This window comes from Primulina tabacum, chromosome 10 (genome assembly GCF_025594145.1).
Source record: "Primulina tabacum isolate GXHZ01 chromosome 10, ASM2559414v2, whole genome shotgun sequence".
In the NCBI taxonomy this organism is placed as follows: Eukaryota; Viridiplantae; Streptophyta; class Magnoliopsida; order Lamiales; family Gesneriaceae; genus Primulina; species Primulina tabacum.
This window is the reverse complement of record NC_134559.1, coordinates 30,811,728-30,834,501: the sequence shown is the minus strand read 5'-3', so window position 1 is coordinate 30,834,501 and position 22,774 is coordinate 30,811,728. Positions and strand designations below refer to the sequence as shown.

The 22,774-nt window shown below is 37.9% G+C and overlaps 10 non-coding genes and 2 pseudogenes across 10 annotated transcripts; all 12 read left to right on the top strand.

Moving 5' to 3' along the window:
* Window positions 1-2,374: 2,374 nt before the first annotated feature.
* On the top strand, window positions 2,375-2,493 carry LOC142513083 (5S ribosomal RNA). Its single transcript, XR_012809048.1, has one exon. It is a non-coding gene; the product is annotated as a 5S ribosomal RNA (ribosomal RNA).
* A 685-nt stretch (window positions 2,494-3,178) lies between these two features.
* Window positions 3,179-3,297, top strand: LOC142511769 (5S ribosomal RNA; annotated as a pseudogene).
* A 683-nt stretch (window positions 3,298-3,980) lies between these two features.
* LOC142515559 (5S ribosomal RNA) lies at window positions 3,981-4,099 on the top strand. Its single transcript, XR_012811398.1, has one exon. It is a non-coding gene; the product is annotated as a 5S ribosomal RNA (ribosomal RNA).
* Window positions 4,100-16,247: 12,148 nt separating this feature from the next.
* On the top strand, window positions 16,248-16,366 carry LOC142509494 (5S ribosomal RNA). The gene has a single exon (XR_012807665.1). It is a non-coding gene; the product is annotated as a 5S ribosomal RNA (ribosomal RNA).
* Window positions 16,367-17,049: 683 nt separating this feature from the next.
* LOC142508811 (5S ribosomal RNA) lies at window positions 17,050-17,168 on the top strand. The gene has a single exon (XR_012807014.1). It is a non-coding gene; the product is annotated as a 5S ribosomal RNA (ribosomal RNA).
* Window positions 17,169-17,850: 682 nt separating this feature from the next.
* On the top strand, window positions 17,851-17,969 carry LOC142507919 (5S ribosomal RNA). Its single transcript, XR_012806157.1, has one exon. It is a non-coding gene; the product is annotated as a 5S ribosomal RNA (ribosomal RNA).
* Window positions 17,970-18,652: 683 nt separating this feature from the next.
* LOC142514829 (5S ribosomal RNA) lies at window positions 18,653-18,771 on the top strand. The gene has a single exon (XR_012810706.1). It is a non-coding gene; the product is annotated as a 5S ribosomal RNA (ribosomal RNA).
* Window positions 18,772-19,442: 671 nt separating this feature from the next.
* LOC142507729 (5S ribosomal RNA) lies at window positions 19,443-19,561 on the top strand. The gene has a single exon (XR_012805977.1). It is a non-coding gene; the product is annotated as a 5S ribosomal RNA (ribosomal RNA).
* A 685-nt stretch (window positions 19,562-20,246) lies between these two features.
* Window positions 20,247-20,365, top strand: LOC142513723 (5S ribosomal RNA). The gene has a single exon (XR_012809653.1). It is a non-coding gene; the product is annotated as a 5S ribosomal RNA (ribosomal RNA).
* Window positions 20,366-21,043: 678 nt separating this feature from the next.
* Window positions 21,044-21,163, top strand: LOC142508989 (5S ribosomal RNA). The gene has a single exon (XR_012807183.1). It is a non-coding gene; the product is annotated as a 5S ribosomal RNA (ribosomal RNA).
* Window positions 21,164-21,848: 685 nt separating this feature from the next.
* On the top strand, window positions 21,849-21,967 carry LOC142510744 (5S ribosomal RNA; annotated as a pseudogene).
* Window positions 21,968-22,645: 678 nt separating this feature from the next.
* LOC142506580 (5S ribosomal RNA) lies at window positions 22,646-22,764 on the top strand. The gene has a single exon (XR_012804869.1). It is a non-coding gene; the product is annotated as a 5S ribosomal RNA (ribosomal RNA).
* The last annotated feature ends 10 nt before the right edge of the window (window positions 22,765-22,774 follow it).

Sequence of the window (22,774 nt, the reverse complement as noted above, 5' to 3'; positions counted from 1 at the left end):
AATTATTGATAGTTCGTGGTTACTAGTTGAATTAATTTTTGATGAATCCATACAAGGATTAATGATTCGAAAACTACGACGATTTTTGGAAGTATAAAAACGTAGAATTTATTTAGGATGCATTCTCTACCTAATGGGACCTAAGGATTTAATTGAATTGATTGAGAATTTAAAGGACCTAATTGTAATAACAAATAATTGAGGACCTAAGTGCAACAATAAAATTCTAAGGGACTATTTCGAATTTACCAAACTTTGGGATTAAATTTTTAGTTTTGAGAATTTTAAGGTTTAATGAGTCCAAGTCGAAAATTTTATGGAAAAAAAATGCAAATTTCGAGGAGTTATAAGGCCAAAATTGTAATCTTTGACAATTTTAAGGACCAAATTGTAAATTTTGAAATTTTGAGGATTAAAATTCGAACTTTTGAGGAACACTTGGGTAAAATCAGTAATTTTCGAGGTTATGAGAATTGATCTTGGGTCTAATAAAGTTAAGATTATTGAATTTTATGTTACGAGAAACCTATAAAATGGGATTAGGAACGCCAAGAACTTATGGGTAATTTTTGGATTCTCGAGATTAATGACAAATTCGGATAATATTCGAGGAAAGTAAGAACTAATTTTGAAATTTTTAAGAAATTTAGGGATTTGTTTAGCTGTAAGTGAGAATTGAATGGTTTAAATGATAAGACTTTTCGGTGATTTGAGCTTGAAGAGATAATTAGAACTTGATTATAATCTGGCTTATAATATAATAAGGAATGACAATCAAGGGCATTGTAGGATGATTCAATATTGGGCTTGAAAATCTAAATGTTAATGGAATAAGACAATGGAAAAAAATTAAGAATTTAGAGTGATAACAATTTAAGGTAAAGTGATCATTTAGTCAAGTTACAAGATTAGACATTAAGTTAACTTATTTTTGGGGACTTAAGGTTTGATGTAGTGCACTTGCATTCATATTGCCACTTAAAATTTTTTCCTTCTATTCAAAAGAGAGTTGGCAATATCAATTTCATTATTGACTAAATATATCAATTTCATTATTCCTCGACCGCTAGAATTATGAAATTGCACACGCAAACTTAATTAGGATTATCTTTGTTAAAGTTGAGAAAAATCATTTATTACTCATATAAAAATTAAAAAAAAAGCATAAAATTCCCTATGTAAAATAAATGATAATTAATAACTGTGTTTTTCGAATTTGAACATAAAACCATTAACTTTCATGATATATATTTTTTTCAATTTTAGATTTTTTTTACCATAGTGCTGACAAGATATCATAAAATAATGACATGAATAACATACAATTTATAATATTAAAAAATGTAACATGAAATCATTAATTTCAACAAAATCACCCTCATGATTTCAACTCTAATTATAGTTATTTCATGTATGTTTATGATTGTTTTTGTCCATTCATAAGCTCAAGTGTATTTTCGAAACTTTAGGATTTTATGCTAAAAAAAGAAGTGGGTTTATGCTCAAATTTGAGGATTATCAATGATAATTTAGTTTACACAATGTTACTTTTATAAGGGTGATTATTGATATTTTTCCGATAAAAGTGATTAAGTTGAAGGATTAATCGATTTAATTGTTTGATTATAGTAAAGTGAAGTGACTCGAAACAGGAGTTTGATTGATATATTTGCATCACATGGGGAACCACTCAATTACTACTTCATCATGCATGTTCTCCCCAAACTTTTCAAATCCGTCAAAAGCACAAAATTGTTGCATAAAAAGGTGAAAATCCAACCACCATTGGGTGAAAGGGATACCAAATTTACCCTTTAATGATTCCACGTTTGATTAATGCTAGTCCTCCGCAAACAAATGACTCATTACTCCGCAACGAGCTGACGAGATTTTAGACGAATTCCTTCTCTAAGACCCTCTAATTTACGATTTCCGCTTCTGTTAAGCTTTCATTTCCTCGAGAAATCCGCTTAGGAAGTTCTAAATTCGATTTCGGTTCCATTTTATCATATTCAGGCATAATAATAGCTTTACGTTTGCTATTTTCTTCTTCTTATTTTTTTTTTCTATTTTCTGGGAACATTTAGCGATTTTTGTTGTCTTGAACATGTTCTGTGCGGAAGGGTATGACGCAGATTACTCCGGAGACGGTTAACTCATTAAAAACAATTATTTCGACTGTATTAGCTATAATTTATGTAAACGGTCGCGACACAAGGACTTCCAAGGGAGGTCACCCATCCTAGCTCTGTCATCGCGCCAGAACGCTTAACTTCATGGTTCTGATTGGGCGAGAGCAGTGTCGCTTGTTGTCTATCGTCGCCCGCTCCACACGTACTCAAGGGATATAAGAATAAACATCCCACTCAATGTCGGGTGTGATCATACCTGCACTTATGCACCGGATCCCATCAGAACTCCGAAGTTAAGCGTGCTTGGGCGAGAGCAGTACTAGGATGGGTGACCCCCTTGGAAGTCCTCGTGTTGCACCCCTTTTCGTGTTTTTCTATTTTTGATTACTTGTTGACAGACGATTTTCGGCTCAAATCATCTGAATCTTGATCGAGACCAGATAAGACATGTGAAATCAACGTAGCTCGGGCACTGCCGGATTTGAACAAAATTGTAGGCTAATTTGATTGTAAACGGGCAAACGAACGTGACTCATTACTCCACAATGAGCTGGCGAGATTTTAGCCGAATTCTTTCTCTAAGACCCTCTAATTTGTGATTTTCCGCTTCTGTTAAGCTTCCGTTTTCTCAAGAAATCCGCTTAGAATGTCCGAAATTCGATTCCAGTTCCATTTTATCGTATCCCAAGCATAATAATAGCTTAACATTCGCTATTTTATTCTTCATATTTTTTTTTCTATTTTTCTGGGAACATTTAGCGATTTTTGTTGTCTTGAGCAGGTTCTGTGCGGAAGGGTGTGACGCATATTACGGCGGAGATGGTTAACTCATTAAAAACAATTATTTCGATTGTTTTATCCATAATTTACGTAAAGGGTTGCGACACGAGGACTTCCCAGGGAGGTCACCTATCCTAGCTCTGCCATCGCGCCAGAACGCTTAACTTCATGGTTCTGATTGGGCGAGAGCAGTGCCGCGTGTTGTCCATCGCCGCCCGCTCCACTCGTAGTCGAGGGATATAAGAATAAACATCCCACTCAATGTCGGGTGTGATCATACCTGCACTTATGCATCGGTTCCTATCAGAACTTCGAAGTTAAGCGTGCTTGGGCGAGAGCAGTACTATGATGGATGAACCCCTGGAAAGTCCTCGTGTTGCACCCCTTTTCGTGTCTTTCAATTTTTGATTACTTGTTGACAGACGATTTTCGGCTCAAATCGTCTGAATCGCGATCGAGAGCAGATAAGACATGTGAAATCAACGTAGCTCGGGCACTGCCAGATTTGGACAAAATTGTAGCCTAATTTGATTGTAATTAGGCAAACGAACGAGACTCGTTACTCCGCAATGAGCTGACGAGATTTTAGCCGAATTACTTCTCTAAGACCCTCTAATTTGCGATTTTCCGCTTCTGTTAAGCTTCCGTTTCCTCGAGAAATCCGCTTAGGAAGTCCGAAATTCGATTCCGTTCTATTTTATCGTATCTCAGGCATAATAATAGCTTTACATTCGCTATTTTCTTCTTCTTATTTTTTTTTCTATTTTCTGGGAACATTTCGTGATTTTTGTTGCCGTGAGCCGGTTCTGTGCGGAATGGTATGACGCAGATTACTCCGGAGATGGTTAACTCATTAAAAACAATTATTTCGACTGTTTTATCCATTATTTACGTAAACGGTCGCGACACGAGGACTTCCCAGGGAGGTCACCCATCCTAGCTCTGCCATCACGCCAGAACGCTTAACTTCATGGTTCTGATTGGGCGAGAGCAGTGCCAGGGGTTGTCCATCGCCTCCCGCTTCACACGTATTCGAGGTAAATAAGAATAAATATCCCAATCAATGTCTTGTGCGATCATACCAGCACTAATGCACTGGATCCCATCAGAACTTCGAAGTTAAGCGTGCTTGGGCGAGAGCAGTACTAGGATGGGTGACCCCCTTGGAAGTCCTCGTGTTGCACCCCTTTTCGTGTTTTTTTATTTTTGATTACTTGTTGACAGACGATTTTCAGCCCAAATCATCTGAATCTTCATCGGGACCAGATAAGACATGTGAAATCAACGTAGCTCGGGCACTGCCGGATTTGAACAAAATTGTAGGCTAATTTGATTGTAAACGGGCAAACGAACGTAACTCATTACTCCACAATGAGCTGGCGAGATTTTAGCCGAATTCTTTCTCTAAGACCCTCTAATTTGTGATTTTCCGCTTCTGTTAAGCTTCCGTTTCCTCGAAAAATCCTTTTAGGAAGTCCGAAATTCGATTCCGGTTCTATTTTATAGTATCCCAAGCATAATAATAGCTTTACATTCGCTAATTTTTTTTCCTATTTTTTTTTCTATTTTCTGGGAACATTTAGGGATTTTTGTTGTCGTGAGCCGGTTCTGTGCGGAAGGGTATGACGCAGATTACTCCGGAGACGGTTAACTCATTAAAAACAATTATTTCAACAGTTTTAGCTATAATTTACGTAAACGGTCGCGACACGAGGACTTTCCAGGGAGGTCACCCATCCTAGCTCTGCCATCGCGCCAGAACGCTTAACTTCTTGGTTCTGATTGGGCGAGAGCAGTGCGGCGTGTAACGTCTCGAAAATCGAAAAGTCCACGTAAACCACATGCATGCAAATTATTAAATTCTTCGGTATTTCATTAAATTCTTTTAAAGCATAAAATGTATTTTTATTTTATTAAATTGTGTTTAATTATTTTTATGCATTTTATGCATAATTCATGCATGGTAGAATTTATTCCATACATTTTATAAGTTCATGCATTAAGGTTTTTAAGTTGCATTTCGCTCTTGAACGAGGATCAGAGACCGGAGAATTTTCAAGAAAATTATTTTTATTACACGATTAAGTTCTATTAATTAATACAAGATGTTTTAAAGGTGTTTTTCAAGAATTGAGATTTATTGGGTATTTTTATCTACAGAATTTTATTTTTACCGGTAAGCAAATTTTATCGAATTAGGAGATTTTTTGAGGGTTCGGTTAATATTTTCAAAAATTTTTCATCACGAAATATTTTTCGGGAGTGTGTTTGGACTTAATGAGACTACTTTTAAGCTTGTTGGGCTTAAAATTCTTTTTAAATCTTTAATTAGAAACTTATGGCCTATTATATTTTAATTAACTACATAATAAATCCCTATGGACCCACTACACCTAACATTACCCTCCCCAATCATCCGACACCCTCACTCCCATCTCAACATTTTCATAGAAATCCCAGCAGCTGAAAGCACGGCCATTTCTATTCAAGGCGTAAGAAAATTCTCCGACTTGATTTCCGACGCTCGTTCTTCGGTTTTCTTGCGAAATATTTTCACCAGGCACGCTTTATATCATTCTTCTGCATCATACACGTTTTATATACTGAGTTTGGTGTTCATGCATGAAAAGTTTCGATCCAAGCTTGTCTATGGAAGATCTTTGATTTTCTTGTGTTTATTGCATTCTTTTTGTTTCAAGTCTCACATTTTCTTGAATTGTGCAAGGAGGCTGCCATTTTGTTGATGCTAAGGGACCGTTTAGAGCAGGTTAGTGGAGTCATGAGGCTGGTGTAAGGTTCGGTAGGTTTGGAGTGAAGGCCGAGATGTGTAGCGGCTTGGGGTTTCTCGTTTTCTTTGTCTAGATCGGTGGGTAGGTGAAGTCTGGTGGTGCAAGGGCGACTCTAGACCTTCAACAGTCTCTGGTGGGTCTGAATCATGGTTTGGAAATGCGCGAACGCTGCTGGTCTTGTCCTAGAAGCCGCAAGGAAAGAGTTGGACGAGTTGGGTTCGATTGGTGTTGTGGGGAGTGTAGCGATAGGGTGATCTACGCCTGATTCATGAGGCTGATGGCGTGGGTGCAGTAGGTTCAGGGGAGCCCTATGGTGGTCTAGGAAAGGCTGAGACGTGCCTGATTCCATCGGTGTTGGGCTAAGACGCGAGAATAGGGAGGTAGTGTAGTAGGGTAGGCGAAAGGGGAAGAGGCTGATTTCCAGCATCTTGTAAGGCCTGATCGAATGGTTTAAGCGACGGGTCTGGATGTTTATAAGGCCTTTTAAGTGTTTATTAGGTGTGGTAAAAAGTTAAGAAAAATATGGTTAAGTTTCGAGTCGATTCGGGTTAAAACCGAGACACCGGTCCAAGTTTTAAAACAATTCGGTTAAGTTATAAAATGGGCTCGATTTTACGTCTAGGGATGCTTTTAAATATGTTTTGGGATATTTTAAGGAATTTGGTAAGCTTCGGATCAAAATAATGAGTTTTGGATTTATCCGGGATTTAATCGCAACACGAAACGTTAATTACAGAATTAATTGAAACACTAGATTTAAGCTTTATTAAATTATGAAAAATTATATTTAAGGTCAAATAATTATAAGAAGTCTGAGTTTTTAATTTGGGAATTTTATGCTAAGGTTTGGTTTAATTCGGGATTAAAGTGCGTTAATATGTTATGTTTAAAAATTAATTTAAAATTCATCGATTTAAGCCAAATAAAAATATGGGAAAACTTTTGTAGGCTTAAATAATTATTTGGGACATGTTAGAGTCAATGATATTAAGAAAATGTCAAAAACGTGAAATTTTACGTCCAAGGGCAAAATGGTAATTTTTGGGTTTCCAGGGGCAAAATGGTCATTTTGCACCCGGGGTTAGATGTTGGTCCTGGCAGCGCCATGAGCACAAATTTACTATATTTTAAAGTTTTATGCATCATGATCACGATTTTTAAGAATTTATGAAAATATACGTTGCATGCTTGGTTTAAAGGAAAAATTACGTATATGCATGTTTTTATTAAGTGGTGAATATGATGATGTTTTTGAAGGATGGGAGTTGGTTGTGACTGATGATGTATATGTATACGATGATAGGATTGGAGATATCGTGAGGGAAAAGGCCCTAGAGGGAGCCCGTTTACGGGAGAAGGCCCCAGAGGGAGACCGACGATCGTATTTCCATTGACATGAGATGAGATATGATGAGCTGAGGCCAAGGCTCAGTGGATGGGTAATGCTGTCGCTGATGTCCCCGCCGCCGGGTACCACTGTTTTATAGATGGATCCATCGATAGAGCTGATACGAAAGAGCTGATACGAAAGTCACAACTAATGAACTGAATTCAATTAAAAAAAAATGTTTAAGTTTATGATGACATGATTTAATACGATATTATTTGATACGACATGTTTATATTCATCTTTTAAAGTTTATGAAAGGTATGTTGGCATTATGATTTTACAATACATGTTTATGTTATGCTTTTAAGTTCATGAAAGATATGTTGAGTATGATATTTTTCACTGGTGTGTGCTATGTATATGTACTTGTTATTTCTGGTATAGGTGTGTTGATTCTTTAGACTCACTAGGCGTGTGTGATGAAGGTGAGCTAAATGTTGAGGAGACTATAGGTGCCGAACTCTAAGTAGGCAGACCTGGTGCGATGACACGACCCGAGGACCACATGTTTTCCGCATTACGATTTATGAGATTGAGAGGAAATGAATATTTTCACACGTTGATGATTTTAAGATTTTTATTAGTTTATGTTTTCGTATGATTGTAGATGAGTTTGGTTATTTTTTTACCGTCAAATTATTACGATTATTTTAAATGTTATTTCGAAAATGCGAGCTTTTATTTAAAAAAAATGTCCAGTAGAATTTTAAAAATGAGTGAGACGTTACAGTTGGTATCAGAGCAAGGGCCATGTATAGGGTTGTGCCACCTCCAGTTTCTGCAGCTCAGTCTTCAAGCCTCAAGTCTGTAAGCTTTTATGATTTCAATGTTTTAAATGTTTTACTCATATCACCTGCATGTTAACATGATTTACGCTTTATGATGATTTACGGTATATGTTTAACTGCTTTTATGATTTAAGGATTTACTATTTTAAAAACTAGATTAAATTGCATGTTGGTTACGTTTGGAATTGGACATGTCTAAGAATTCGAATATTGGTCTTTAGGAGAAGTGGATAATGATTTGATTATATCGATTTTTAGGTTAGAAGTACTGATGTTCTACTCTTTGGGGTAATAAGTTAATCTTGAAAGTTATGAATGCTTTTGGGACTTGTAGAATTTCTAAGAAATTATTGATAGTTCGTGGTTACTCCATACAAGGATTAATGATTCGAAAACTACGACGATTTTTGGAAGTATAAAAACGTAGAATTTATTTAGGATGCATTCTCTACCTAATGGGACCTAAGGATTTAATTGAATTGATTGAGAATTTAAAGGACCTAATTGTAATAACAAATAATTGAGGACCTAAGTGCAACAATAAAATTCTAAGGGACTATTTCGAATTTACCAAACTTTGGGATTAAATTTTTAGTTTTGAGAATTTTAAGGTTTAATGAGTCCAAGTCGAAAATTTTATGGAAAAAAAATGCAAATTTCGAGGAGTTATAAGGCCAAAATTGTAATCTTTGACAATTTTAAGGACCAAATTGTAAATTTTGAAATTTTGAGGATTAAAATTCGAACTTTTGAGGAACACTTGGGTAAAATCAGTAATTTTCGAGGTTATGAGAATTGATCTTGGGTCTAATAAAGTTAAGATTATTTAATTTTATGTTACGAGAAACCTATAAAATGGGATTAGGAACGCCAAGAACTTATGGGTAATTTTTGGATTCTCGAGATTAAGGACAAATTCGGATAATATTCGAGGAAAGTAAGAACTAATTTTGAAATTTTTAAGAAATTTAGGGATTTGTTTAGCTGTAAGTGAGAATTGAATGGTTTAAATGATAAGACTTTTCGGTGATTTGAGCTTGAAGAGATAATTAGAACTTGATTATAATCTGGCTTATAATATAATAAGGAATGACAATCAAGGGCATTGTAGGATGATTCAATATTGGGCTTGAAAATCTAAATGTTAATGGAATAAGACAATGGAAAAAAATTAAGAATTTAGAGTGATAACAATTTAAGGTAAAGTGATCATTTAGTCAAGTTACAAGATTAGACATTAAGTTAACTTATTTTTGGGGACTTAAGGTTTGATGTAGCATAAGTTTTAATCATGATCTTAAGTGTTAAAATTATATCTTTGTTGGAATTTAAATTTTCTAGAAAGTTGGGTATATTTGATGGTTAGGTTACTCGATAGATGCATGTAAGAATTGAGGTGGACACCTCGTCTTGAGGAATTTTTGGTAAGTTATTAAGAAACTTGAGAATAAGTGAATATGTGTGTTGGAATTATATTATCTAATACTATTTGGGTCGCGTAAGCTTGAATTTTAAGTTTATGGAATACGTGTTCATAAGGAAATTTTGGGTGAAAAAATAATAATAATAATAAAAAAAAGAATTAGTTGTGTTCAACATAAGTTATCAATTAATGAATATTAAGATTTTTATCGAGTGAGAAATCTAAAAAGCTTGATATGTGGATTCTAGAACTCTATGGAGTATAAGTGAAGTTGATTTATTAGAGTTAGTCTAATGCTCCCATGGGATGACTTAATAAGTTTTATACGCTAGTATGTATGAAGCATTGAGAATACGTAAGAATGCAACATTCATTTCAACGAGGAAAGTCCAAGGGCCTTAAGCCTCAACTAAATTGTAATTGGGAAGAAAATAGTTTAAGCATGTGATTGATGATAGAAGTGTTTTATTAATTAGGTAGAAGTTCGATAGTTTTATGGATTAACGCTACTCGAATTTAAAGATTTGCAACAATTTAATATTTAGGGATGTACTTGTAAATAATTAAGTTACGTAAGTTTGGTGCTATAAGATAATGATTCGATTCAAGGATCTTAGGCGAATATCATTATGGGTTTGAGATAAGGTTTAACTTTTAAGTGTATCACCGAAGATATAAGTCGATCAGTAAAATCTTGGTGTTAAGATTTCTTAAGTTGCATAAATGATAATGTATAAATTGATGAACATACGTGTATAGTATAAGAAAAGTAAGACGCAATAAAATTCGAACTGCCATTTCTAATATTGGGAAGTTTGAGAAAAATCGGAATTTGAGGCATGAGTAGAATAGAACTAAGTCGCAATAAGTCGTTCTAGGTTGCAATTCGCAAATAAGGATTTCAATAGGCAAAATAATTAGGATTGAGGAGACATAAGTACATCCTAAGATTTATTATTTTATCAGAGTGGCGCAGCGGAAACGTGGAATATTGAGATTCTAGAATTAAGAGTCTAAACTTTGTGATTATCAAGGATAAGCGAATTTCGCGGACGAAATTCAATTTAAGGGGAGAAGATTGTAACGTCCCGAAAATCGGAAAGTTCACGTAAACCACATGCATGCAAATTATTAAATTCTTTGGTATTTCATTAAATTCTTTTAAAGCATAAAATGTATTTTTATTTTATTAAATTGTGTTTAATTATTTTTATGCATTTTATTCATAATTCATGCATGGTAGAATTTATTCCATACATTTTATAAGTTCATGCATTAAGGTTTTTAAGTTGCATTTCGCTCTTGAACGAGGATCAGAGACCGGAAAATTTTCAAGAAAATTATTTTATTACACGATTAAGTTCTATTAATTAATATAAGATGTTTTAAAGGTATTTTTCAAGAATTGAGATTTATTTGATATTTTTATCCGCAGAATTTTATTTTTACCCGGTAAGCAAATTTTATCGAATCGGGGGTTTTTTGAGGGTTCGGCTAATATTTTCAAAAACTTTACACCACGAAATATTTTTCGGGAGTGTGTTTGGACTTAATGAGACTACTTTTAAGCTTGTTGGGCTTAAAATCCTTTTTAAATCTTTAATTAACAACTTATGGCCTATTATATTTTAATTAACTACATAATAAATCCCTAAGGACCCACTACACCTAACATTACCCTCCCCAATCAGCCGACACCCTCAATCCCATCTCAACATTTTCATAGAAATCCCAGCAGCTGAAAGCACGGCCATTTCCATTCAAGGCGTAAGAAAATTCTCCGACTTGATTCCCGACGCTCGTTCTTCGGTTTTCTTGCGAAATATTTTCACCAGGCACGCTTTATATCATTCTTCTGCATCATACACGTTTTATATACTGAGTTTGGTGTTCATTCAATGAAAAGTTTCGATCCAAGCTTGTCTATGGAAGATCTTTGAATTTCTTGTGTTTATTGCATTCTTTTTGTTTCAAGTCTCACATTTTCTTGAATTGTGCAAGGAGGCTGTCGTTTTGTTGATGCTAAGGGACCGTTCAGAGCAGGTTAGTGGAGTCATGAGGCTGGTGTAAGGTTCGGTAGGTTTGGAGTGAAGGCCGAGATGTGTAGCGGCTTGGGGTTTCTTGTTTTCTTTGTCTAGATCGGTGGGTAGGTGAAGTCTGTGTTGGATCTCGGTTTTCTTCACGCCCAAACGCAGCTGGAAGTTTTAAAATTTTAGTTATTTTGACAATCAAAATAAGTTTTGACTTTGGCGCTCGTATGATTTTATCATAAACATTCATAGGGTGTTAAAAGTTATACCTTTTGTGAATAAATCACTGGACTCCAACTAATCCGGTATAAACGGATTAGCTCTTGTTGATTCCCTACGAACTTTCTTCGATCACCTAATCTGGTCCATGACTGGAATATTTGTTCCTCTTCTAAATTGCACTAGAAATTTAGAAGAACTTTTGCGTAGAGATTGAAAACGAGAGACGGCTCAAACCTTTTTTTTTTCAAAAATGGCCAAAAATATTTTTGGAGGAATTTTTGATATTGCCATTCACGTGAATCACCAATTGGAGACTTGGAGGCTAGGTCAATTTTTCCTCTTTTTTTTTTCCTAAATACAATAGCCTTGACCTAAATTCCATAATTAACATTAATGAGCTTGATTAATTAATTGGGCTAGTCCAACTAGTTTAATCAATTAATCAAAGTCCATTAATAACTTTAATTATTTAATATGTTGAACTTGTACTCCTACAAGCCCATTAAACATATTCTCATTATATTTAATTTAATATTTAATAAACTCAACTTTTAAGTTTAATAAATTAAATTAATTATAAATTCAACATTTGAATTTAATATTTAAATTATAAATTCAACTCCTTGAATTTATCACCTCCAAAATTTAATATTTAATAAACCCAACTTTTGAGTTTAATAAATTAAATTATCAAATTTTATAAATTCAACTCCTTGAATTTATTCTCTCCAAATTTCATAAATTCAACTTCTTGAATTTACTATATCATAAATTCAACTCCTTGAATTTACTATATTATAATATAAATTCAACTCCTTGATTTTATTCTCTCAATATTTTATATAAATTCAACTCCTTGAATTTATTATCTCATAATATAAATTCAACTCCTTGAATTTATTCTCTCAACGGGAACAAACGATCCAGTGCTTTTGTGACCCTCAATGGTTCAGGGATACAGCTAGCCGTGAGTTCACAACTCCTTGTGATTCAGGACATAATCCTTTATTCGGGCTTACCCTAAATTTGCCCCATTCTATGTATCAACAATTGATCATGAGAATGTCATAACTCATTTCTGATTGCACCCATCGGAACATGGTAAGAGCGTCTAGTAGCATCGCCCCATGAACCCCTAGGTATCACTGATAGTGCCTGCAAGAACCAGTAGATTATGATTAACGTACAGTACGGTTCCTTCATCTCATATATATCCCAATCGAATCTGCAACTATTAGTTCATCGAGGGTTGCATAATAATTCGATAACTATGTGACAACTATAATAGTGGCATCGCGTGTACTATTGGAGAACTCCTTCTCCAACGTACATCTCATACTCTGGCCAGAGATTCCATGCACTATTATTACATCAGATCACATAGGATATCCACACCCGTAGATGAGCGGTGAATCCCCGACTACAACGCACTGGCTCCTATATGTGTCGCAACTGTACCCAACCTCGCCACCTGATGACTCTCCTGGAGCCGGTAAACGAGTCAAAGCACAGCCCTAGCATATAGAGCCTCAGTTTTGTCCCGGGTCGTAAGGACTAATGGTGTACAATCATAACCACGGACTTATCCTCTCGATGAATGTTAACCACTTGGAAAGTCCGAGGGAGGGTTGTTCGGTATAATCATCATATGACTACCCATCTGCATGTTTGGACATCTTTATGCCCTTACCAAGAAACGCAGTACACAACATCACAGATGCTAGTATCGATCTCAAGCGGCCTTTATCCCTGTTTTAGGCGGCTGAATCGACTAGGAACAAATTTAGAATATGCAGTGTTTACAAATGAGTTTCAACATCGAATTACGATTCATTTGTATTAAAGCATAATCAAGGACTTTATCTACGCTGTTTGCATGGGTATATAGATAAAGTATAACAAGACCATAAAAAGTTAAATTAAAATAAAGATTGTTTATTACACTTGAGTCAATAAATTCCCTAGCCAACCGTTGGCTTGCAGGGCATCTACTCTAACAGTCTGGTGGTGCAAGGGCGACTCTAGACCTTGAACAGACTCTGGTGGATCTGAACCATGGTCTGGAAATGCACGAACGCTGCTGGTCTTGTCCTAGAAGCCGCAAGGGAAGAGTTGGACGAGTTGGGTTCGATTGGTGTTGTGGGGAGTGTAGCGATAGGGTGATCTACGCCTGATGCATGAGGCTGATGGCGTGGGTGCAGTAGGTTCAGGGGAGCCCTATGGTTGTCTAGGAAAGGCTGAGCCGTGCCTGGTTCCATCGGTGTTGGGCTAGGACGCGAGAATAGGGAGGTAGTGTAGTAGGGTAGGCGAAAGGGGAAGAGGCTGATTTCCAGCAGCTTGTAAGGCCTGATTGAATGGTTTAAGCAATGGGTCTGGATGTTTATAAGGCCTTTTAAGTGTTTGTTAGGTGTGGTAAAAAGTTGGGAAAAATACGGTTAAGTTTCGAGTCGATTCGGGTTAAAACCGGGACACCGGTCCAAGTTTTAAAACAATTCGGTTAAGTTATAAAATGGGCTCGAGTTTACGTCTAGGGATGCTTTTAAATATTTTTTGGGATATTTTAAGGAATTTGGTAAGCTTCGGATCAAAATAATGAGTTTTGGATTTATCCGGGATTTAATCGCAACACGAAACGTTAATTACAGAATTAATTGAAACGCTAGATTTAATCTTAATTAAATTATGAAAAATTATATTTAAGCTCAAATAATTATAAGAAGTCTAATTTTTTAATTTGGGAATTTTATGCTAAGGTTTGGCTTAATTCGTGATTAAAGCGCGTTAATATGTTATGTTGAAAGATTAATTTAAAATTCATCGATTTAAGCCAAATAAAAATATGGGAAAATTTTTGTAGGCTTAAATAATTATTTGGGACATGTTAGAGTCAATGAAATTAAGAAAATGTCAAAAACGTGAAATTTTACGTCTAGGGGCAAAATGGTAATTTTTGGGTTTGCGGGGGCAAAATAGTCATTTTGCACCCGGGGTTAGATGTTGGTCCTGGCAGCGCCATGAGCACAAATTTACTATATTTTAAATTTTTATGCATCATGATCACGATTTTTAAGATTTTATGAAAATATACGTTGCATGCTTGGTTTAAAGGAAAAATTACGTATATGCATGTTTTTATTAAGTGGTGAATATGATGATGTTTTTGAATGATGGGAGTTGGTTGTGACTGACGATGTATATGTACGATGATATGATTGGAGATATCGTGAGGGAAAAGGCCCCAGAGGGAGCCCGACGATCGTATTTCCATTGACATGATATGAGATATGATGAGCTGAGGCCAAGGCTCAGTGGACGGGTAATGCTGTCGCTGATGTCCCCGCCGCCGGGTACCACGGTTTTATAGATGGATCAATCGATAGAGCTGATAAGAAAGTCACAACTAATGAACTGAATTCAATTAAAAAGAAAATGTTTAAGTTTATGATGACATGAGATGACATGATTTAATATGATATGATTTGATACGACATGTTTATATTCATGTTTTAAAGTTAATGAAAGGTATGTTAGCATTATGATTTTACAATACACGTTTATGTTATGCTTTTAAGTTCATGAAAGATATGTTGAGTATGATATTTTTCACTGCTGTATGCTATGTATATGTACTTGTTATTCCTGGTATAGGTGTGTTGATTCTTTAGACTCACAAGGCGTGTGTGATGCGGGTGAGCTAAATGTTGAGGAGACTATAGGTGCCGAACTCTGAGTAGGCAGACCTGGTGCGATGACACGACCCGAGGACCACATGTTTTTCGCATTACGATTTATGAGATTGAGAGGAAATGAATATTTTCACACGTTGATGATTTTAAGATTTTTATTTGTTTATATTTTCGAATTATTATAGATGAGTTTGGTTATTTTTTTACTGTCAAATTATTACGATTATTTTAAATATTATTTCGAAAATGCGAGCTTTTATTTAAAAAAAATGTCCAGTAGAATTTTAAAAATGAGTGAGACGTTACAGTGCATGTTGCACCCCTTTTCGTGTTTTTCTATTTTTGATTACTTGTTGACAGACTATTTTCGGCTCAAATCATCTGAATATCGATCTGGACCAGATAAGACATGTGAAAACAACGTAGCTCGGACACTGCCGGATTTGGACAAAATTGAAACCTAATTTGATTGTAAACGGGCAAACGAACGAGACTCATTACTCCGCAATGAGCTGGCGAGATTTTAGCCGAATTCCTTCTCTAAGACCCTCTAATTTGCGATTTTCCACTTTTGTTAAGCTTCCGTTTCCTCGAGAAATCCGCTTAGGAAGTACGAAATTCGATTCCGGTTCCATTTTATCGTATCCCAGGCATAATAATAGCTTTACATTCGCTATTTGCTTCTTCTTATTTTTTTTTCTATTTTCTGGGAACATTTAGCGATTTTTGTTGTCTTGAGCAGGTTTCGTGCGGAAGGGTATGACGCATATTACTTTGGAGACGGTTAACTCGTTAAAAACAATTATTTAAACTGTTGTACCCATAATTTACGTAAACGGTAGTCACACGAGGACTTCCCAGGGAGGTCACCGATCCTAGCTCTGCCATCGCGCCAGAACGCTTAACTTCATGGTTCTGATTGGGCGAGAGCAGTGCCGCGTGTTGTCCATCGCCGCCTGCTCGACACGTACTCGAGGGATATAAGAATAAAAATCCCACTCAATGTCGGGTGCGATCATACCAGCACTAATGCACCGGATCCCATCAGAACTCCGAAGTTAAGCGTGCTTTGCCGAGAGCAGCACTAGGATGGGTGATCCCCTGGGAAGTCCTCGTGTTGTGCCCTTTTCGTGTTTTTCTATTTTTGATTACTTGTTGACAGACGATTTTCGGCTCAAATAATCTGAATCTCGATCAGGATTAGATAAGACATGTGAAATCAACGTAGCTCAAGCACTGCCGGATTTGGACAAAATTGTAGCCTAATTTGATTGCAAACGGGCAAACGAACGAGACTCATTACTCCACAAGAAGCTGGCAAGATTTTAGCCAAATTCCTTCTCTAAGACCCTCTAATTTGCGATTTTCCGCTTCTGTTAAGCTTTCGTTTCCTCGAGAAATCCGCTTAGGAAGTTCGAAATTCGATTTCAGTTCCATTTTATCGTATCTCACGCATAATAATAGCTTTACATTCGCTATTTTCTTCTTCTTATTTTTTTTTCTCTTTTCTGGGAACATTTAGCGATTTTTGTTGTCTTGAGCAGGTTTCGTGCGGAAGGGTATGACGCATATTACTTTGGAGACGGTTAACTCGTTAAAAACAATTATTTAAACTGTTGTACCCATAATTTACGTAAACGGTCGTCACACGAGGACTTCCCAGGGAGGTCACCGATCCAAGCTCTGCCATCGCGCCAGAACGCTTAACTTCATGGTTCTGATTGGGCGAGAGCAGTGCCGCGTGTTGTACATCGCCGCCTGCTCGACACGTACTCGAGGGATATAAGAATAAAAATCCTACTCAATGTTGGGTGCGATCATACCAGCACTAATGCACCGGATCCCATCAGAACTCCGAAGTTAAGCGTGCTTTGCCGAGAGCAGCACTAGGATGGGTGATCCCCTGGGAAGTCCTCGTGTTGTACCCTTTTCGTGTTTTTCTATTTTTGATTACTTGTTGACAAACGATTTTCGGCTCAAATAATCCGAATCTCGATCAGGATTAGATAAGACATGTGAAATCAACGTAGCTCAAGCACTGCCGGATTTGGACAAAATTGTAGCCTAATTTGATTGCAAACGGGCAAACGAACGAGACTCATTACTCCACAAGAAGCTGGCAAGATTTTAGCCGAATTCCTTCTCTAAGACCCTCTAATTTGCGATTTTCCGCTTCTGTTAAGCTTTCGTTTCCTCGAGAAATCCGCTTAGGAAGTTCGAATTTCGATTTCAGTTCCATTTTATCGTATCTCACGCATAATAATAGCTTTACATTCGCTATTTTCTTCTTCTTATTTTTTTTTCTCTTTTCTGGGAACATTTAGCAATTTTTTTTGTCGTGAGCCGGTATTGTGCGGAATGGTATGACGCAAATTACTCCGGAGACGGTTAACTCATTAAAAAAAATTATTTCGATTGTTTTAGCCCTAATTTACGTAAACGGTCGCGACACAAGGGCTGCCAGGGAGGTCACCCATCCTCGCTCTGGAATCACGCCAGAACGCTTAACTTCATGGTTCTGATTGGGCGAGAGCAGAGCCGCGTGTTGTCCATCACCGCCCGCTCCACACGTACTCGAGGGATATAAGAATAAACATCCCACTCAATAATGGGTGTGATCATACCTGCACTTATGCACCGGATCCCATCAAAACTTCAAAGTTAAGCGTGTTTGGGCGAGAGCAGTACTAGGATGGGTGACCCCCTTGGAAGTCCTCGTGTTGCACCCCTTTTCGTGTTTTTTTCTATTTTTGATTACTTGTTGACAGACGATTTTCAGCTCAAATCATCTGAATCTCGATCGGGATCAGATAAGACATGTGAAATCAACGTAGCTCGGGCACTGCCGGATTTGGACAAAATTGTAGGCTAATTTGATTGTAAACGGGCAAACGAACGAGACTCACTACTTCGCAAAGAGCTGGCGAGATTTTAGCCGAATTATTTCTCTAAGACACTCTAATTTGCGATTTTCCGTTTCTGTTAAGCTTCTGTTTCCTCAAGAAATCCGTTTAGGAAGTCCGAAATTCGATTCCGGTTCCATTTTATCGTATCCCAGCCATAATAATAGCTTTACATTCGCTATTTTCTTCTTATTTTCTTTTCTGTTTTCTGGGAACATTTAGCGATTTTTGTTGTCGTGAGCCGATTCTGTGCGGAAGGGTATGACGCAGATTACTCCGGAGACGGTTAACTCATTAAAAATAATTATTTCGACTGTTTTAGCTATAATTTATGTAAACGGTCGCGACACAAGGACTACCAAGGGAGATCACCCATCCTAGCTCTGTCATCGTGCCAGATCGATTAACTTCATGGTTCTGATTGGGCGAGAGCAGTGCCGCGTGTTGTCCACCGCCGTCCGCTCCACACGTACTCGAGAGATATAAGAATAAACATCCCACTCAATGTCGGGTGCGATCTTACCAGCCCTAATGCACCGGATCCCATCAGAACTCCGAAGTTAAGCGTGCTTGGGCGAGAGCAGTACTAGGATGGGTGACCCCCTTGGAAGTCCTCGTGTTGCACCCATTTTCATGTTTTTCTATTTTTTATTACTTGTTGACAAACTATTTTCGGCTCAAATCATCTGAATCTTGATCGGAACCAGATAAGACATGTGAAAACAACGTAGCCCGGACACTGCCGGATTCTGACAAAATTGCAGGCAAATTTGATTGTAAACGGGCAAACGAACAAGACTCATTACTCCGCAATGAGCTGGCGAGATTTTAGCCGAATTCTTTCTCTAAGACACTTTAATTTGCGATTTTCCGCTTCTGTTAAGCTTCTGTTCCGTTTAGGAAGTCCGAAATTCGATTCCGGTTCCATTTTATCGTATCCCATGTATAATAATAGCTTTACATTTTCTATTTTCTTCTTCTTATTTTTTTTCTATTTTCTGTGAACATTTAGCGATTTTTGTTGTCTTGAGCCGGTTCGGTGCAGAAGGGTATGACTCAGATGACTCTGGAGACGGTTAACTCATTAAAAACAATTATTTCGACTGTTTTATCCATAATTTACATAAACACTCGCGACACAAGGACTTCTGAGGGAGGTCACCCATCCTAGCTCTGCCATCATGCCAGAACGCTTAAATTCATGGTTCTGATTGGGCGAGAGCAGTGCCGCGTGTTGTCCATCGCCGCCAGCTCCACACGTACTCGAGGGATATAAGAATAAACATCCCACTCAATGTCGGGTGCGATCATGCCAGCACTAATGCATCTGATCCCATCAGAACTCCGAAGTTAAGCTTGCTTGGGCGAGAGCAATACTAGGATGGGTGACCCCCTGGGAAGTCCTCGTGTTGCACTCTTTTTCGTGTTTTTCTATTTTTGATTACTTGTTGACAGACGATTTTCGGCTCAAATAATCTGAATCTCGATCAGGATTAGATAAGACATGTGAAATCAACGTAGCTCGGACACTGCCGGATTTGGACAAAATTGTAGCCTAATTTAATTGTAAACGGTCTAACGAATGAGACTCATTACTCCGCAATGAGCTGGCGAGATTTTAGCCGAATTCCTTCTCTAAGACCCCTTTAATTTGCGATTTTCCGCTTCTTTTAACCTTCCGTTTCCTCAAGAAATCAACTTAGGAAGTTCTAAATTCGATTCCGGTTCCATTTTATCGTATCCCAGGCATAATAATAGCTTTACATTCGCTATTTTTTTTTTCTTATTTTTTTTTCTATTTTCTGTGAACATTTAGCGATTTTTGTTGTCGTGAGCCGGTTCTGTGCGGAAGGGTATGACGCATATTACTCCGGAGACGGTTATCTCATTAAAATAAATTATTTTGACTGTTTTATCCATACTTTACGTAAACAGTCACGGCACGAGGACTTCGAAGGGAGATCACCCATCCTAGCTCTGCCATCGCGCCAGAACGCTTAACTTCATGGTTCTGATTGGGCGAGAGCAGTGCCGCGTGTTGTCCATCGCCGCCCGCGCCACACGTACTCGAGGGATATAAGAATAAACATCCCACTCAATGTCGGGTGCGATCATACCTGCACTTATGCACCGGATCCCATCAGAACTCCGAAGTTAAGCGTGCTTGGGCGAGAGCAGTACTAGGATGGGTGACCCCCTTGGAAGTCCAAGTGTTGCACCCCTTTTCGTGTTTTTCTATTTTTTAATACTTGTTGACAGACGATTTTCGGATCAAATCATCTGAATCTCGATCGGGACCAGATAAGACATGTGAAATCAACGTAGCTCGGGCACTGGCGGATTTGGACAAAATTGTAGGCTAATTTGATTGTAAACGGGCAAACGAACGACACTCAGTACTCCGCAATGAGCTGGCGAGATTTTAGCCGAATTATTTCTTTAAGACCCTCTAATTTGCGATTTTCCGTTTCTGTTAAGCTTTTGTTTCCTCGAGAAATCCGTTTAGGAAGTCCGAAATTCGATTCTGGTTCCATTTTATCGTATCACAGGCATAATAATAGATTTACATTCGCTATTTTCTTTTTCTTATATTTTTTTTCTGGGAATATTTAGCGATTTTTGTTGTCGTGAGCCGGTTCTGTGCGGAAGGGTATGACGCAGATTACTCCGGAGATGGTTAACTCATTAAAAACAATTATTTCGACTGTATTAGCTATAATTTATGTAAATGGTCGCGACACAAGGACTTCCAAGGGAGGTCACCCATCCTAGCTCTGTCATCGCGCTAGAACGCTTAACTTCATGGTTCTGATTGGGCGAGAGCAGTGTCGCTTGTTGTCCATCGCCGCCCGCTCCACACGTACTCAAGGGATATAAGAATAAACATCCCAATCAATGTCGGGTGGGATCATACCTGCACTTATGCACCGGATTCCATCAGAACTCCAAAGTTAAGCGTGCTTGGGCGAGAGCAGTACTAGGATGGGTGACCCCCCTTGGAAGTCCAAGTGTTGCACCCCTTTTCGTGTTTTTCTATTTTTGATTACTTGTTGACAGACGATTTTCGGCTCAAATCATCTGAATCTCGATCGTGACCAGATAAGACATGTGAAATCAACGTAGCTCGGGCACTGCCGGATTTGGACAAAATTGTAGGCTAATTTGATTTTAAACGGGCAAACGAACGAGACTCACTACTCCGCAATGAGTTGGCGAGATTTTAGCCGAATTATTTTCTCTAAGACCCTCTAATTTGCGATTTTCCGCTTCTGTTAAGCTTCTGTTTCCTCGAGAAATCCTTTTAGGAAGTCCGAAATTCGATTCTGGTTCCATTTTATCGTATCCCAGGCATAATAATAGCTTTACATTCGCTATTTTCTTCTTCTTATTTTCTTTTCTATTTTCTGGGAACATTTAGCGATTTTTGTTGTCGTGAGCCGGTTCTGTGCTGAAAGGTATGACGCAGATTACTCCGGAGATGGTTAACTCATTAAAAACAATTATTTCGATTGTTTTATCCATAATTTACGTAAAGGGTCGCGATACGAGGACTTCCCAGGGAGGTCACCCATCCTAGCTCTGCCATCGCGCCAGAACGCTTAACTTCATGGTTTTGATTGGGCGAGAGCAGTGCCGCGTGTTGTCCATCGCCGCCCGCTCCACACGTACTCGAGGGATATAAGAATAAACATCCCACTCAATGTAAGGTTCGATCATACAAGCATTAATGCACCGGATCCCATCAAAACTCCGAAGTAAAGCTTGCTTGGGCGAGAGCAGTACTAGGATGGGTGACCCCCAGGGAAGTCCTCGTGTTGCACCCCTTTTCGTGTTTTTCTACTTTCGATTACTTGTTGACAGACGATTTTCGGATCAAATCATCTGAATCTCGATCGGGACCAGATAAGACATGTGAAATCAACGTAGCTCGGGCACTGCCGGATTTGGACAAAATTGTAGGCTAATTTGATTGTAAACGGGCAAACGAACGACACTCAGTACTCTGCAATGAGCTGGCGAGATTTTAGCCGAATTATTTCTTTAAGACCCTCTAATTTGCGATTTTCCGTTTCTGTTAAGCTTTTGTTTCCTCGAGAAATCCGTTTAGGAAGTCCGAAATTCGATTCTGGTTCCATATTATCGTATCACAGGCATAATAATAGATTTACATTCGCTATTTTCTTTTTCTTATATTTTTTTTCTGGGAATATTTAGCGATTTTTGTTGTCGTGAGTCGGTTCTGTGCGGAAGGGTATGACGCAGATTACTCCGGAGATGGTTAACTCATTAAAAACAATTATTTCGACTGTATTAGCTATAATTTATGTAAATGGTCGCGACACAAAGACTTCCAAGGGAGGTCACCCATCCTAGCTCTGTCATCGCGCCAGAACGCTTAACTTCATGGTTCTGATTGGGCGAGAGCAGTGTCGCTTGTTGTCCATCGCCGCCCGTTCCACACGTACTCAAGGGATATAAGAATAAACATCCCACTCAATGTCGGGTGGGATCATACCTGCACTTATGCACCGGATTCCATCAGAACTCCAAAGTTAAGCGTGCTTGGGCGAGAGCAGTACTAGGATGGGTGACCCCCTTGGAAGTCCAAGTGTTGCACCCCTTTTCGTGTT